Source organism: Serinus canaria, chromosome 2 (genome assembly GCF_022539315.1).
Source record: "Serinus canaria isolate serCan28SL12 chromosome 2, serCan2020, whole genome shotgun sequence".
NCBI lineage: Eukaryota > Metazoa > Chordata > Aves > Passeriformes > Fringillidae > Serinus > Serinus canaria.
The window spans coordinates 16,046,388-16,064,514 of record NC_066315.1 but is presented as its reverse complement, the minus strand read 5'-3'; the positions used below and the strand labels follow the sequence as shown (position 1 = coordinate 16,064,514).

At 40.5% G+C, this 18,127-nt stretch overlaps 1 protein-coding gene across 4 annotated transcripts in view; it reads right to left on the bottom strand.

The window, feature by feature from the left end:
* MPP7 (MAGUK p55 scaffold protein 7) overlaps positions 1–15,522 on the bottom strand; it is a 145,609-nt gene extending 130,087 nt beyond the window's left edge. For all 4 annotated transcript variants that reach the window (XM_050970515.1, XM_050970514.1, XM_050970517.1 and 1 more), the window contains exons 1-2: positions 15,399–15,522; positions 10,926–11,002 (exon numbers count right to left, since the gene is read on the bottom strand). The gene's annotated coding sequence lies outside the window, so the exon portion shown is untranslated. The remainder of the gene's footprint in view (positions 1–10,925; positions 11,003–15,398) is intronic.
* Between the last annotated feature and the right edge of the window lie 2,605 nt (positions 15,523–18,127).

The following is an 18,127-nucleotide window of genomic DNA, read 5'->3' as shown; positions in this document are numbered from 1 at the left end:
GATTATTGTAATTTTTTTTCATTGAGGAAAGTTCTTCCCATTCTTTTTTCACTTCCAAGCTAAGCAACTCCTTAAGAGCCAAAGTTGACTAAATTTCATTCTATTACAACTTTGCCCTGGTAGAGTCCTAACCTTTGATAGTTATCACATAGGGAACCAAAACAACATAGAAAAATGCAATGAAAAAATTTTGAATTATTTTGAATTTTATCAGTGAGTTTCACAGCTAGGTTACCCTCTTCTAAGGTCTCCCATTCACTGTAATCTTGCCTTCTTTAACTGAGCAGAGTAGGAATTTTTTTTTTTGCAGATGTATTATGTCACCACTTAGAAACAAAAAAGAAATTATTTAATTTGGCAGGTAAATTCACAGTTGGGTTTTCCAATATAGCCTGTAAATACAGAAAATATCTTTTATTTATTTTAAACCATAACAGCTATAAATTCTTGTCTATCTTCCTGTATCAGGATTCAAAAGCACAATGTCTGTCTTTGAAAAAAAAGGTACATACATGGGGTTGTTTGGTTTTTTTTTAAAAAAAAAGGCCATTAATTGAAACAACTCAGATTTCATGCCCAGAAGTGATATAATCTATGATGGCCATTACTATTCCATTTCCTTATTACAGTTGAAAATGGAATCAAGTTGTTAAAAAGTTTTCTGGTCAAACATTAAGTAGAAAACAGTACTCAAACAACTGCTCAAAATATTAAATTAGAATAAAACCAGATTGATTAGATATTAATTCTCCTGCTCTCCAGCTGCAGAATTTGCTTTCCTGGAAAAGCAAGAAGAATTGAATCTGTGTTTCACAAGAACACACCTGACATGTCAGCCTGCAAGATACTTTGCACAGGACTGCCATGTCCTCCTGAGAGGAAGGTGACCATGGCACTTGGGGACCTGTTTTGAGGTGAGCACAGTGGTGCTGGGTTAATGATTGCACTCGATGATCACAGAGGTCTTTTCTAAGCTTAACAATTCCATGATTTCACAACGCAGTCAGAATTGCACCTTGATGGATTCCAGACAGTGGGCAAGAAGTGTCAATCTGCAGTCTGGTGATTAGATCCCCTACCCAGGCATGAACCACCACCTTACGGCACTCTGGGAAAAGAAAAATGTGGATTTGAAACCCCCAGGTTGAGAAGGACCCAGGAACAAGGCCTCCTGTTTCTTGGACTCATCAGCTAATTAACTGCTAGTCCACTAAATATAAGATAGGTACCAAAAGCATCTTCCTAAGAGAAAACTGCAGAAAGGGGTATGGGATTTATTTTCTGATAAATGTAAGGGTCATATGAATGTCTAAGGTATACCCTGGTTTCCTACCAACCAGCTTCACTGTACCAGTGTTCCACATTACAGATTTCAAATTCTAATCAGGAAATCAGAACATCATCATCATATGATGCCTCCACAGACACCTGCCTCTTAGCTACTTTCTTAGCCAGGAGCCTGAATGTCATGAGCTGCAGTGTTGAACATTACAAAGCTTATGTCCTCTGTCAAAACCTGGGACATAAAACCTTCCACTGCATTTTAAACAGTATTTGCTTTATTTTTTCCAAGACAACAGCCTTTAGGATTTTAAATGGGAAGAAATTAGGTCTGGTCTTCCTACTGAAGCCTTCTTAAAACTGTTTTTCTTAAAAGTTTGTTGCAAAATTCTGAAAAGTGTATCTGCCTTTTACACCTTCCCTTAATATCTTTCGAATATAAATGTCTGGAGAGAACACTGATTTACTGAGAGCCTTACAAGTAGCAACTGTCTAAAATATTAGTCAGAAAAATATTTAAATATAATTCCAGTTTTTTATTTCTGTGTAACAGGTCTGATTTATCTTTGATCACATATTTTAGCAGTAAGTCATTAAAAATGCACAAAGAATTTTTGCAGAGATCAACCACAGAATACTAATCTGAACATTTAATGGCCTAAAGAAAAACACAAAAAACACAAAAAACACAAAATGGAACTCATGCACTTTAAGCAATCAAACATCTGCCTGCCTTTCAACACCACTTTGATAGGATTGTCTCTATTCCTAAATCAGAGGATATACCACGAGTCCCACTGTTTAAACAATCTTGCTACTGAAATACAATTTTAGAGAGTTTAAAATACAAAATTTTCTATCTGTGTTTCTGTTGGTGCACTGCAATAACAAGGAAGCTACTATTCACTTATCAACAAGAGTACAAATAATAAGACACGCCCTTCTCAGAGAACTGGAAAAACCTGCTACCTGAAAGCTGAAATGTCTCCAACTACCCATTCCTACATTTTGCTCTACTTTCAACTGAACTGAGGGAGGCTGCAAGGACTTGGTCTTAGCCTAACAAAAATAAAGCTGAGCAGAAAAGCAAGGACTGTGTATAAAAACCACTGAAATAATTATAAAATAGTAAGAAAAAACTATTTAAAATAAAAGGACAATCTTGGCACAAGATTGTTACCAACTGATGATGAATAAATTTAGGTTGAACACTCTAAGCAGCTTCATCATGTTGAGGAATTTAGCACTGGAAGAGGCTTCTAATTAAAACAGTGAGGGGGAAAGAGCTCAGCTGCTGTTAAGACAGCACTCCATATGGCTATGTCTGTATGACATAAAGCCTAGAAGAGCATGAAAATAAACTTGATGAATTGGCAGGTCCTTTCCTGTCCTATGTTCCTAAGAGAACAATACCTGTCAAGCAAATAACATCATTCTGATACAACTCTAAGATATAACCATCTGCCAGGCCATACCCTAGAATAATTACACCACAGAAAGCAAAACCAGATATTAATATCACAGCAGGACAATCTTTGCCAAGAATAAACTTCACAGAGTATATTTTCAAAAATGTCTTAGACCCATAACCTCATTTCTCATCATTTCATGCTGCCTCTGCAGAAAGCACACCTCTCATGCAGTACTCACAAATCTGAAAGAGCTCAGGTTATTTGTCTCCATGCAACCAGGCACTCCTATGATCTGCACCCCGAGCATTCTGCACACACACAGCAGATCATCTTACCCCAAACAATATGACATCTAGTATGCTCAACAGGCCCTTGATTTGCTACAACCCTTACTATCTTCATCTCAGGCAGGAGGAGCCAGAAACAGCTTTGCTGTTGAAAGGTTCAAATCACCACTTTTGCCCTCCTTAAACAGAAAAACTACAGCAATCGTGGAAGTGTAAGACAATTAGTTAGACATGAACAGTCACAGAAATAACACATTCTATTAGACTAACCTTTATAACTTGAAAGAGCAGACAGTCTTTCAGGCATACCAGCCTTTCAACTTGCTTTACATCCAGAGATACATCCCTATTCCTTACAAAACTGCTGTGGTTAAACCCATGGAAAGTTTTTCAGAACAATAATAAAACTTGTGTCTGAGCCCTACAGTTTCTGTAAATTTATCTCAATCTGTATTTTACTTAGCTTTAGTCTCTTAGCGAAGCACAGAGCATGGTAGCTGCAAGACAGCATTACAATCCATTTTCAGTTTGTTTATATCACACCACAGCATTTTCCTACTATTTTAGTTCATCTGCTTATAACAAAATACCAGTGCTTTTTAACCCTGTCATCCAAACAGCATACACTCTTTTATTCATTATGAGAGCCTACAGATCTGATTCACAGTATATTCTAGACATATGACTGCATAATTCAGGTTTGAAAAAAGGTGTGCTGCAAGATACCACAAAAGACTTCCCATTAGCCCTGCTGAGAATAAACAGACATATTTTACTTGACCTACCCTACTAACCTCAGCAAACTGAACCTTAGCAGCAGATGCCAAGCTCAAATGACCACTTTAACACCTTCATTGCAACTCCACATCAAGTCTTTGATCATTTTTCATCTGGAAGCACCAAAGATATTTCTGCTTCTTGGCCCCTATACAGCCTCCTCATAATCCACCACCTGATCTCCCTTGTACACAAAGTGGGAATACTCATCTCAACTTTACCTGCATTTCTCTCCATCACATACAGAAAGGGATATATTGGATACTGCTAAGATAAATTCAGTTAACTGTTTGTAGATAGTTTTGATTATTTTACCATAGTGTTAGATAGCAAAATAAAAAACTATAACAATATCATATATATGGCCTCTGACAAATTTTGACATTCAGCAGTCTGATACAAAAGTAAATAAACTGGAGGATGAAATCTACTTGAACTGGTTTTCATTTCTCTAAATATAACAAAATTGTAAATACACAAATTATTTGAAGTATAATTCATTTTTGCAGAAGCTTAAGGTAAAATGCAATAAAGTTACTGAGAATATTTTGTATCACAAAAGGTCTTTCCCTTAAGATAAGCATTAAAAGAGGAAACACTACTCTTCAGAAACACTCTAAGCACAGAAAAGGAAAAGCTGTCTATAAAAAACTAACTTAGTGCATTCAGAAAATATGCAGATGCCAAGAACTGCACTCATTTCAAAATACTCTTGCTTTGTGTCTTCTGCTTCTTCCAAACTGCACCCACAAACAATTTAAAAATTCCCTCTCAGATATTATGATTACTCTCCTACACTCACCCCTGGTCAGTTTACAGCAGCCTGAATTATTTTGCTATGTCACTGCAATGACAGTAAAGGAATGCTGTGTCCCAAGTAGCACAGCCATTTTTAGTATATTATTTTGAAACAATACTTTCTGAAATACTGTCTTGGAATATGACTATGGGATCTCAGGAATAGTTGTTTAAGCTAGGCCTCAGCCTGATCGTCACAAAAACTTGCAGTTTTTATTGGCAAGGTTCTTCTTTCTTAATTTATATTTAATTCCAAGTTTATAAAACTAGATAGATAATTCTGGGAGCTGGTTAAATCCCATGCCAAGTCATAAGCCAAAGACTCCCATGAAAATAGGTCAGATCAAGAACTCTCTGATAAGACATCAGCAACAGAGAAAGAAATCTGCCTCACATTGACTGCCAGAACACAGCCCAGTTTAGCTACATGGAGGAAACATCTCAGCATCACTTAAGGAACTACTACAAGGAGAAGTACAAGCCAGCCTGACATTACTGTTTGTTCTCTCTTCAGCACTGTCTAACAAAGAAAAGGAAACAGAACAAACACTGTGCCCCATGACAATGCAACTTACTGATTGGGAACCACTGACCTAGGCTGTGGTACCACTACATCAATTCATGTCAGGGCTGAAGCCAGTTCCATACCTGGTGATCCAAACAGCACATCCCTTGACCCTTTAGAAATAGGCTTTTATTTAAAGTTCTTACCATCCATTCTTTGTTACAAGATTCCTGTATGATCCAGTGGATTAGCTGAGCTATTCCTTTAGCTTTACTATTTACAGGACTACTTCTCTGTTCCCTTCCAGCATAAGTTCAGAAAAAAATTCTCCTGAAATGTGCTGATTCTGCTAAAAGAATGGCAAGCATCTGACATTTTCCTTTCTGCACCTCATCACTCTCTGCTTCTTTGTCTGGCCTGAGAAAGGTTTCACTGACAAGGAAGGTGGGGAAGACTCATTAGGGAGAGAGGTTTGATGCAACAATCATCTGAAACTCAAGGTCCCTTGGTAACAGCTGCAGATGCACACATATACCCACACGCATTCAGTCTTATTGCAGTGAGGATGTCTTAAACACATACATCATGAAAGAATTTTTTGTACAGTAGACGTGCATATGAGGAAGAGTTTATGCATAGAAACATCCAGCCCCCCTCCCTAAAAAAAAGATTATCTAACTACAAAGAAGAGAAAATATGTCATTTCCCATGTGTTTGTAACTTCTAGTTTCTAGATTTGTGAGTCGACCTGCAACATGTAAACACTGGATTTGGGATTACCTTTCCTATTATAACACAGTAAAAAACATCACAAGATTTAGCACAAGGTAATTAGACATTAGGCTTTCAGTCAGGCTGTGGCATGTTCTTACTTCTCCATTGGGAGGGCAGGCTGTCACACACACCCATATCAAATCTTATATCTCTAGTCAAGCATTCAAGTGGGGAGATAACATCTTGGCATACTACTCAAGAATGAGTTTTCAAGAAGAAGGGTTCATATTATTACTTACTAATTCAGAACGATAAATTATTTAATGCCTCTAAAAAGCGTTCCAAGAACTACAGAGATCTATTTCTTTCTAAAGGCAGGAAAATATATACAGATGTAGAGATATATTCTCTTAATTTCCACTATTCAGGAGATGATATAAGGAACAGTAGAGGGACATTAACAGTTGTTAAAGCAGAATCAAAACCTAGCCCTGTTGAGGGAGGAAGAAGGTGGCAATATGCTTTTCATATGTGTGTGATGACCAGCACATGGGTTGTAAGGCCCACACTAACTGGAAGGCACAAAGAGAAGGTTTAGCCCTTTGCTCACAGACCTCTCAAATGCACACCTAAAAATAAGGGAAATCAGCATTTGAATTTGACCTGCCAGTGAGTGAGAAGCACCCCAGTACTAGGACAGGGATGAAGAAGTCTGGCCTCTGTAGTGAGGACACTGTCCTTGTATCCAGGGAGCGAGAAGCATGCTGGAATCCTGCAGACAGCAGCAACTCCAACCACGCCTGTGCAGGCACTGGAAGAAAGACACACTCTTATTTTTATCCCACTGCTGAGTGACCTTATGAGCTGCAAATTAGCAGCTAAACAAATATCTAACCATAAATATCACACACAAGATGATTAGACAATTGAGTGTAACTACATTTATTACTTATATCTTTACAATGTGGGCCAAAGTAAGAAATCACAAAATGTAGCTGCTCTGACACAGTAGAAACTGTTCATACAAACACAGTGAACAGAAGGTCCAATTACTTAATACTTCCCTGTTACTATGGTCTGTTAGTGTTAGACCACATAAATGTGCATGCATGTTTTCTTGTGAGCAATCTGGAGATACTCCTTTCTTATTACCGAGGTGATTTTTTTCATAGAATCACAGAATGGTTTGGGTTGGAAGGAACCAAAGAGATCACCTAGTTCCAACTCCACTGCTGTGAGCAGGAATACCCCCCCCCACTAGATGAGGTTATTTAAGACCTCATCTGACCCAATCTTGAACACTGCCAGGGATGAGGCATCTACAACTTTTGTTATTTGTTCCTGAAGTACCCACCATCCCAACTGAACAGCTTGTGAAAATGTACATTTTCACAATGACACTACACGTCACTCTAGACTTTCACCTGTGGTGACAGCAGGTTTGTTTTAATAAGCTGCAGCGTTTTGATAAGTAATGCATGTGTCTTTTGAACTGATACATACATTTTAAATATTAATGCTGTATCAAAGCTAAATGAAAGCTTTAGAGAAGCCAGAGTAAGGGATTTAATAAGGTAGGACATTTAACTCTCTGATGTAAGCTACCAGCACTTAAAATGGTGAGCTCAGTCTGTGGATAAAGAAACCAGAATACCTCTTGTTTTCTTTCAAGTGTAATTGCTATTACCCAGAGGAAGTCAAGACAGCTATGTGTAATTCATTAAATAGTGTGGTAAAGTTGAAAGTCTGAGGAGTAAAATACAAATTCAACATTAATGAAATGACATTTACTCAACAGCCATCACATGTCCACCTACACAAAAAAGCTACAGAATTAAACATTGTGTTACAATTGCTTTCTGCCTCCATTCACAGAGCAGTTAAATAGACTATTTACCTAAACCTACCTTCCTACGGGATGCTTTAGTTCCAGACCCTAAAAAAAGCTAACACCACCCATGGTTTGCTGGCCCAGAAGTGAACTACTGGGGACAGAGTTACTGGATTGAGACGACCCATCTTCATATGACATATGTTGATTTTGGTTCTCTGTACTTTTTTACAGTCAGTTAAGGTGATAAAAACCAACCAGAACTGATTTGGGTCACACACACGCCCTAGACAGCTCTTCTCTAAATATTAAAAGAAAAAGAGCATTTGGCAAAATTTCTTACATTCCCTTGGTGTTCTATGACTTATTAAATATAATTAGCAGATCAGCCAGCTTCTACTGTGTGAAAAGTTACTCAGTTTGCAAAACTTTCCTAATAGCTATTACCTAAGACTCCCGTGCTGTGTGAAATGTGTGGGCTTGTTTTTTCTCAGAATCCAAATATTTGTCATATTAATGCCTGCACATGACTCTTTAAATCAGGTATCTACAAAAAAAGTATGTTTTACAGCTCTGTTAGAGTATCTTTCTGTATCTAAAATATTTAACATCTTCTTCAACAGCCATGTCACCTGAAGAGTCTTCTTTTCAGACAAATTTCTGTATTGGTTTCTAACACCCTTCTGTTCCCATCCCAAGCTTTTTTTCCTTTGTAAAGGAAGGTATTTAATAGCCTTAATTCATCAATGTGACCAAGTTAAATAAAAGGCCCTAATGAGAAGGAATTTTCATTACCTTCATTAATAAATAATAAATGCATATGTCAAGAAATCAAGAGTTAAGATAATGTTTAATACAGTACATAGTGTTAGAAAAGTTTCCATAGCTTCTGGGATGCAAAAGCCTCCACAACTGGCACAATGAAGTTTTCAGCTTTTCTCCAGTGGCCAATCTGGTCATTTGACTCCCAGTAAGTCACTTGTCCCCTTTAACTTCCCTCTTCCAGTAACTGCCTTGTGAATCCTTCCTTTTGTGGCAATCACAGCACAACTTTGCACATCTAACTGCTCGGGAAGACATTCTCCTCTCCTGCTGCAGTCCAGAAAGCTGCTATTTGCAGGGACAGCTTCTTCCTCAGTCTGGCTGACAGCATGCCCACCATCCCTTAGAAGCAGCACCTTTCAGCGTCTCTAAACTGATGGAGCTACAACAGCATTCAACCATCTACATTTGCAAGTTGCAGCCACGGTTCTAAACAAAGGAAAACATCTGTCTTTTCTACACTCAATACAAAAATGTGTTTGCTGGACAACTGATCTCTGTCTTGCCTCAGTGCTCAGCTACTGCACATGATTTTTGCTCTCCATTTTAACCATCAAGATTTCTTGAAGGCAGCCAGTCTTCCCTGGGAAGCACCCAGGGTGTCTAGCCAGGTCCCACGGCACAGACACATGACTTTCACAGCAGTCAGATGAGGGACCAAAGGCACCCTTGAGCACTTGGCTCAAAGCATGCCATTCACAGTTTTATCCTCTGAGGTTTGCTTGCCATTTTGATACCCTTGCTCAGCTTGCTCAGACTGGTGGAGGCAGCTGGAAGGTGGTCCAAGTCACTGTCTGTATCACGTTTCAAACACTCGACAAGCTTTCGAAGCAGAGAGTCACGCACTGCAGCTCAAGCCCTTTCAAATTTGTTGGGCTGTAGTATTTGTAGTGTCATTTCAGTACCAAGACGAAGTTTCTAGCACGTATAATTTTGATGTTTTAAAGTCACAGATTTGGATCCTTAGAGAAGTAACCAGTCTTTGAGTGAGAAGCCTACAAGCTGTGGTACGGGATGTTCTCATCCTCACAGAAATTAAATGCTGGGACTGAAGTTACAGGTTAACTCGATGTGTAATGGAGGTAACACAGATTTGCTGAATCAGTTAACCTTGGAGACTAGGCAGCAAAAGGCTCCTTTCAGGGTCTCTGGGATTCCCAGATGGCAAGAGAGCCGCAGCAGTGTGAGGATAGAGTGTGCCCCGGGCAAGACAGCTAACAAAGGGTTGCTGTTTGTCTTGGTGGGAGCAGCACTAACTGCCTTGGGCTGGTAGGAGGGAAAGCACTAAGGGAGGAGCAAGGATTTTCAGATATGATTTAGAGTAGCGATTTCCCACGTTTGTTAAGCTTTAGCCTTCATTCACCTTAACTAGACAGCAAGCTGCTCAGCGAGAGGTTGGTTTTGGTCACTTGTCCAGCCTTGCTAGTTTCAAGATGATGCAGCCCTGACATTCCCTCTTCCACATGCACATTTCAGTTACAACGCAATCCTAACACAGAAATTCACTGTGTTCACAGCTTCCCAAATGACCCAGATTACAATGAGATAATTAACTGCTCATGAACGGCTATTCACTGAAAACGTCTATCACAGTATCTCTTCAGCCACTGAAAATCTTCATTAGTGTATCTGTCAAATCTCTGAAGAAATTCAGGACTGTTTCTTTAGATTCAGAATTAAACCAGATTTAGTTCTTGTTTTCCAACTCTCCTGGACCGTGATAAATAAGCAAAGCTTTTCATCAGCTGAACTTGTAAGGTAGTGTTCAAAACCACAAAAACCCCTCCCTGTATGCCAGATGAAGCTTCTGATTCAGTCACATCGATGTGTGAAATAAATATACTTCACCCTCATGTATAATTAGCAATGTCAAGTCTGTTTCTTTAGATAGCATTCATGGCATATTGTCTGTGAAACAGCAGCTCTGCACTTCGTATCTGAAACTACTTTGTTCCTCTCAGAACAGTTTCACTGGCTAAACCAAGCTCAATCCACTTAACAATATATTATGAAAGCAATAAAAGTTTTCTATGCTCTTTTTATACATGGATGTGTGTGCTCTCAAATTCTGAGACACAATTAGTAGCTCTGATGCAGTTTTACTCTATGCCTAAACTTGCTACATAATTTATGATGCAACATGTTTCGAAGTCAGTCCTTACTAACTCTTGGCTGTATTTGCAATACTTCCCTATTTTTTCAAAACTTCTCCTATCATATGTGATGAAATACCATAAGAAATTTGAGTCATTCTTGACTCAAAAAAGAGGCTGTCTTTACAAGACAATAAAGTAGTACACAATTAGACAACACACAATACTTATACCACAGAATGGTATAACACTTCCACAACTTTATTTATTAATAATAAACATGATATGAAATTATTCTTGGTCTTTAACACACATCTATTTATTGCTTGGGACAGCAGAAAACAAGCAACAGCCTAATTCAGTATCAGAAAACAATGAGCAAGAGTCATCATAAGGGAGTCCTACCTGGATAACTGTTTTCACTTCAAGAGCAGCATAAGATCATTCATTTTTCAGATTGCCAAGCTGAGTGTCTATGGAATCTGAAAGAAAAGGGAAAAGGCAATAGTAATGTGACATTCTAGTCAGTACTAGACATATTACATATTTGCATTTTTTTCCTTCTAATTGTTAGAATAAAATTAAATTAGTTAACTTCCAAATATCTGATTCTTTATGAAACTCTGCAGAAACAAGAGAAGTCAAAAGACTTATTTTAGCTGGAGGGAGAGAGGATTTTAAATTGCGTATTTATTCTGCCGCCACACTTGTCCTAGATAAATTGGTTTTAAAATTATAATTAAGCAAAATAATTATTTCAAAATGGGTACAGGTAAGCTTTATCTAACATATAACATCTGTAAGACTTCAGACATATAATCTCATTTAGACATGAACAATATGCAAATTCTGATACAAAATTTTAGGTGTAAACCTTCTACCACTGCACTGAATGTGTCCACTTTAAGAAGCCCTTAAGTACTTGTGACTGCTTGCCTGTAGTAAAGATGCTTATTTCTTTGCTTCACCATAGCTAATTACTCTGCTTTGAAAGCTACCAGTAAGCTTTAGACCATAACTGGCTGCGCACACCAACATCGAGCAAATGTCCATTATGCACTGCCTATGCTCCAACACACTGGGAACACCCCAGGTCTCCCCTTGGCAATAAACTGCAGAATTGGAGCAGCAGACCATGGAATACATGTAGGGGCAGTCCTGGTGTGTGCATGACAGTCAAAACAGGATCAAGGCAGACCGGCTCTTCCATGTTCATGTGTCACCATCTCCTCCGCACACTGCAAACTACAGTACAGTTCATCTCGCCCATTTATATTACATATAACTCCTCTTTAATATGGTTTTTAGTTATACTTTATGGACTGATTCAACTATTATCTTTAAATACTGATGTCACTGAGGATAGAAACCATGAGTTCATTCCATGAGCTTTTTGCTGCAAGCTTATTACATCACTGACAAAAAAACCCAATAAAGACATTGGCCACTGTAGCAAGATGTGATTCCAAGAGATTAAATAGACTGAAACCCCTTTTATATTAGCAGCTCATCTCTTCTTTAAAGATTACAACTGTGAGATAAGATTAATTCCAGCCATGATTCATAATGTAGATTGATAAAACATTTTCAGAACAAAACCTGTAGTCCCAAAGACTAGTCTGCTTAATGATGCTGGCTTGAGAACACAGGGAATCTGTTAGCCTACCAAGGTAGGGGGAAAATTCAAGTTGTGTTCTTTGGTAGTTAAGCATAATGAAAGCAGATATCCAAGAACATCAAAATTTTGTGCATATTCAGACATGCCTTATTTTTTATTTCTGATGGGTTTCCCCTAAATACAAGAGTGTCAGCTAAAATGAAGAGCATGTCAATGTATCTATCATCTATTTCTGTCTTTGAAAACTCATTTGTCAAAGAACTTAACTGAACACTTTTCATGGTAATGCTCAAAAACAATTCACTAAAATACAAAAACATGGCATCAGAGCCATTCTCAGAACTGCCATATGGCCAATGTGACACGGGACAGAGCTAGTGGTCTGGGCTGTCAAGGGCTTTTAAGGATACTGCAGTGTAAGTTATTTGAAGTGTATTAAGTAATGTTAGCACTCTGTCTATTTCTGTAATACAGGGCAAGGTACTATATTAGATAAGTACATGATATCACTTGTGATAGAAATGTCCACAATCTACTGAAAGCAGGTATAAATAAATTCAGCTTTATTAATGTACTTCTAAGACTAAAATTAGGAGGACCCAATTTAATATACTCCATCTTTTCTTTTACAAACAAAAACCAGCAGCAAGCAGGAGATGAGGTCAGGAAGAATACACACACCATAGCCTGGGATTAAACTGCATTAGCACAGCTATGCGGGAAGCTTTCATCACTCCTACACATAATTCATGTAGTTCTAGATGGTCAAACTTGCTTAACTCACTGCAACAACTTTCCAAAACGTACTCTACAAGGCAACTAACAGACACTTTGCTAGTAGCAAGACTGGATTTTTTTCCTGCTTGTCTATTCATTATCATAGCAAGTTCCACTTTAAAACTTAAAAAGAAGAACTAGCTTGGAGGGAAGACACTGCTGAATGAGTTTTTATAGATCCATTCTACTCCCTTCCTCATGCTAGAATTAAATGACAGGCTCACGGGTGGCCCAGGTGCTTGGCACACAGAATGGGAAGATTCAGTGCATGAAAGCAGAACTAAGGCTGGAGTTTCAGTGAAAGGCAACATTGCAACATCAGAAGATGGGAGTTGCAGCAGATCATCATCTTCGTGAGAAGCACAGTATCCTGCAAAGCACTCAGGAAAGGACTGGAAGTTGCCACTTAGAAAACATACTTGTGATCATTTCCTATCTGATGTTGGGATGTTAACAAAAATGCAAATAAATTTACAAAGTAATAGTACACTCCTTAGCTTGCTTTTTCTGTACCCGGTATTGACTTTTACACTGTACTTTTTAAACTTACAGCTCTGACATGTGCCTAATTTAAAATTTAGCTTCCTAATGACATGCTTCTACACAGAAAACATTTTACTACAAACACAAAAACGCAATACTAACTCAGGTTCAAGGTCCATCTGACACAGCGTCCTGTTTCTAATAAGTACTGCTAGTGAGTGCATGGAGAACAAGAACAGAGTAAACATACAGCTACCATTCCTTGATGTACTGTGCCAGCTGACAGCAATCTGCAGCTCTGGGATTTCCCATCTCCTTTTAAGTCTACACATGTAAATATAAACATATTCACAATAAAGTCCAAATCTAGTCAATGTCTGAAATAGTTTAAATCAAGTCCTCAGCACTTAGGTTACTGCTTTACTCCTTTTCATGCAGATGAATAAACTGGCACAGTTGAAACTGATGACTCTCATTCACTCATTTTCTAGCTCTGCATGATTAAATCACAAACCCTAAATTAACTGTTGCTTTAAGACAGCTTTTAGAAGCTACATGAAGTCACACACCCTGAATGTAAAAACTCTTAATCCAAACAGGGACATCTAGCAAAATCCTTATGTTAATTCTAAGTGAGATTATAGATTTGATCATCCACATCAATCAAGGACTAAGAATACTTTCAGTAAGTGAATAACCTACTAGTAAATTAAGTAAGGTATTTCTATAAAAATAGCCAAGATATAACATCCCTGCATAAAAGAGACCTGATGGATGATAATACTTCATACCAAAATTCTAATTACTATATTTTAAAATTAACACCTACAAAACAACATGCCTCATTAAAAGGCTCCTGATCTAAGTAAACTTAAAATAAGATCTCCAGACCTCATCCAAAAAACCTAAGTGTAAAAAACAAATTCTGAATTCAGCTACCAAAGATAGCTACGAGGTCTAATGATGTTGATCACCACTGTCCAGACTGTTCAGTCTTCCTCAAGGAAGAATTCTGGTGCTGGGTGATATGGTTTAGTGCTTTAGGGGTTACAGTGATAGTGCTGATGGGTTCACGGTTGAACTTGATCTTAAAGGTCTCTCCCTACAATGCCGATTCTATGATCACTGAAAGTTATTGCCCATTAAGTTATTCTACAGTTTATTTAGAGGGAATAAAAAGCAAAGATATGGCAGGCTGTTTAAGAAATCAACTCAATTAAGAAGCTCTGGAAGCACGGAAAGGCACGTTGTTGAAAACACAGGTAAAATAAAACGAAGCTAGGAATTCAGAAGTGAAAGCACACAAGTAGCATGCAAAGGCACCTACTGCTCTTCCCAGCTCTTAGCTCAAATATCATCTACCTTCTCCACATGCAACACGCCAAATTAATAGCTATTTATTGCTCCACACAGATTAAACGTAGGCATTAACAGGAGCTGGCCTCACAGGTGAATTAAGTTATTACCAGCCAATTCATAAAAACGCCTCCTGTTCCCGATACCCCATAAATTGAAGTTGATAGGTCTCCAGAGCCCGGCTGCGCAGCCCGGTGTCCCTTAATGGCTCAGTCACATCCATTACTTGCCAGAGCGAGCTCTGCGCAACGAATCCCGGCAGCCCGGCAGGTTTTAAAAGCCGGAGCACTCGCCGTGATTAGATCCACCGTGAGCTCCCCCGCCCGCTCTGGCACGGCCGGCGCTGCCCGCGGGGGGGTCTCGGGGATCCGGCGCTGCCGCACGGAGCCGCTCGCCCTGGGGAGCCCCGCGGGCAGGGGAGCGGCTCCAGGGGGGCTCCCCGGGGAGGCGGCGGCGGCCATCTCGGAACCGGCGCCTCCCCGCACCCCCGGGACAGAGCGGCCACAGCCCGGCACCTGCCGCATCCCCTCGCTCGCCCGCTGACCCCTCCAGCGGAAAATCCCTCTGGCGCGCCGCGAGCGCCTCGGTGCCCCCCGCCGCGACCTTCACCAGCTCGCGGACCCCCGCGGGGCCACGGCTCGTACCTGCGGCCGGGCCTGATGCACGAGAGTGGCTCAGCTCCGTCTACCCGCGGCTCCGCTCGCCCCGGCTCCGCATCGTCGCCACCGCCGCCGCGCTGGGCCGGGCCGGGCGCGCCGTGCACCGCCCACCGGGGCGGGGCCGGAGGAACCCAACGGCCGCGCGCCCACGGCCCGCCCGCTCTCAGGGCCCGCGTGCCATTGGCTGGCGGCGGGAGGGGCCGCGCGGGGCCGGGCTGCCATTGGCCCGCGGCGGAGGCCCGCCCGCGAGAGCGCGTGATGCCGTGTGGCGGGGCTGGGCAGCGGGTCCCGCGCCGGGAGCTCCCCTCCGGGATGAGCTCCCCTCCGGGATGAGCCCTCTCACGGCGGGGCGAGCACGGGCCGCGGGAGCCCCGTGGGGTCCGCCGCCGGGGCTGCCAAAAATTCCTTACGGCTCTGCCCAAAAGCAAATGCAAAGCTCTTCACGCAGTAACCATTTGTGCTAAGCTTCTTCCTATTTTTGTTTATTTATTATGCCAATGTATTTCAAGTCTTTGAGTTAGAACACCTTTGCATACGCATTTTTTTCCTCTCTAAAAATTTGCTAAAATGGTTTGCTGGATATATGAACTCTCATCTTGTTCGGACCTCTTTAGCATTGAGTCCTCAGACCTTGCAGGCAAAGGTTGGAAAGCATCGGTCAGGGCTGTGCACAGGGGAGCAGCAGTGATCTGCAGCAGCTGTTTGGCCAAGCCCGGAAAGGACTGGTGACAAAGCAAATTAATTCATTTGCCAGCTCCGCGCCTTCTGTTTAATGCACATGCTAGCAGTGAACCGCATTCTTTCACTGCGATCCAACTATTTTGTGATAATGCGACGATGTTCCTCTAATGTTTATTGAAAATATCCTTAAAAGCTACGCTGGGAAAACAATACTTCGGTTTGCATCTCCTGCTGGGTTTTATTTCCTCCTGTTTTGTTTCACTCTGAAGCCTCAGTGTTGAACCAGACGCGATCCCTCAGTCTGCGTCCGTGTGCCTCTGCTGTCCCCCCAGCCCAGACCCGCGGTGCTGCGCGGCCGGGGACACCGCGCTGCTCCAGGAGGGAGCCCGGGCGAGGAGCAGCACAATTAAAGGCTATCAGTATGCGAGTGAGAGATAGACAGGGCTTGGCTGCTGGCAAGCTGGGTGACTTCCCCAGAAGCAGAGGCTACAGTCCTACTTGTGCATGAAAGGATGTGACTTTACTCTTTTGGTGAATCTCCTCTTAATTAGTTGCTTTTTATATAAAATATGCCAAGGATTCTTTCAGTCTTTACCTAGCAAAGGAATACACTGGTATTATGAATATGTATGTTTGCTACAGCAGTGCTGTCCAACATCCACACAGCTCGGCTTTTAGTGCCCTGGACTGCCAGCCTGCAGAAGTACTCCGTAGTCCACAGCATGCTGTACTGATACTAGTTCCTGCCTAATCTCTTCAAAATTTGTCATTACAGGTGGTTTTGGACAGCTGTAATTCTTCTGCACTGAGAGAGGCCTTTCAGCATTGTCTTCAATCAGCGTTTTCAATGAAGTGCTTAATTGTGCCAAAAATTCATTGCAATTCGTAAGCAGTTCCAGAAGACTAGTTTCTTACAGTTTCCTCTCATGTCTTTTATTACTAGACATATGGTTCTGTAGTGTATAATGCAGCTACTCTCATTCAGCTTCCTTTGACATTTGTTCCTATTCAGTTTAAAATTGCAGTATTTGACACACTACACGATTACAGGATTTCATTATGTTGTCAGTCATTTTTTGTTTAGATGAGCAAATCATTAATAATTACTTCCCTTTTATCCATATCTTCAAAGACAGGATATGGTCCTTCCTTTTGTGATCCATCAGCAGCTGAAGCGTTCCTGAAAGGAAACCTGTTGAACATACATGGTTAGTTTTTGAATAAGTTATTCTCAAAGCCAGTAGAGTAATTACAGTGCCTAGAAAAGCTAGACATCTCAAATGTAGCTCAGTTCCTGGACGAATACGTATTTTTTGTGGGTTTTGAGATCAAATTCTAGATATTCATCTCACTGTCCTTTTAAAGAAAGGTTTCACAAGATTAAACAAATGCTATGCTAATAATTTCCTTCTTGTTATGCTGAGTAGCACCAAAGTACTTTTTCATATCTTAAGACAACTCCATTTGGAAAATTAATTAGAAAATAAATAGTTCTGTGTTCTGATACTTTATATGCAAACTTTTAGTTGCAGTCAGGCTGTTGTTGGAAAAATTTAAATTCCCCAGGATGAAAGCGCTGACAGACACTAAGCAACAGAAATCCAAAACACGACTTCCAGTCAGAAAGATGAATTGCCATTGTGCCTATCCATGTATTATCCTTCTTTTCCTATTGAAGGGTTTGGCAAGAGTGGATTTAGCCCTCTGTTGGTTTTGAAAAAGGGCGTTTTCTTCACAAATCCAAAGCAAAGCAACTCCTGTAAGCTGAACACTCAGTAATAGCAAACGTGATGAAACTAAGGAGACAAGGAAGAACTTTCCACAGATCAGTGCTTTTTCCAAACCCAGGGGCTTTTCCAAGACATCTTCAAAGAACATTTTCCTACATGACTTTGGTTAAGAACTAAGCATCTCAAAATCATTAAATCAGTCCAAGTCTACAAGCCAGACTAGAAAAAGATGGTTAGGGAGGTCAATTTAAGCAGGTTGAATAACCTGCTCCTTTTCGTTTTCTTCCAGAGGTTTTTCTGGTG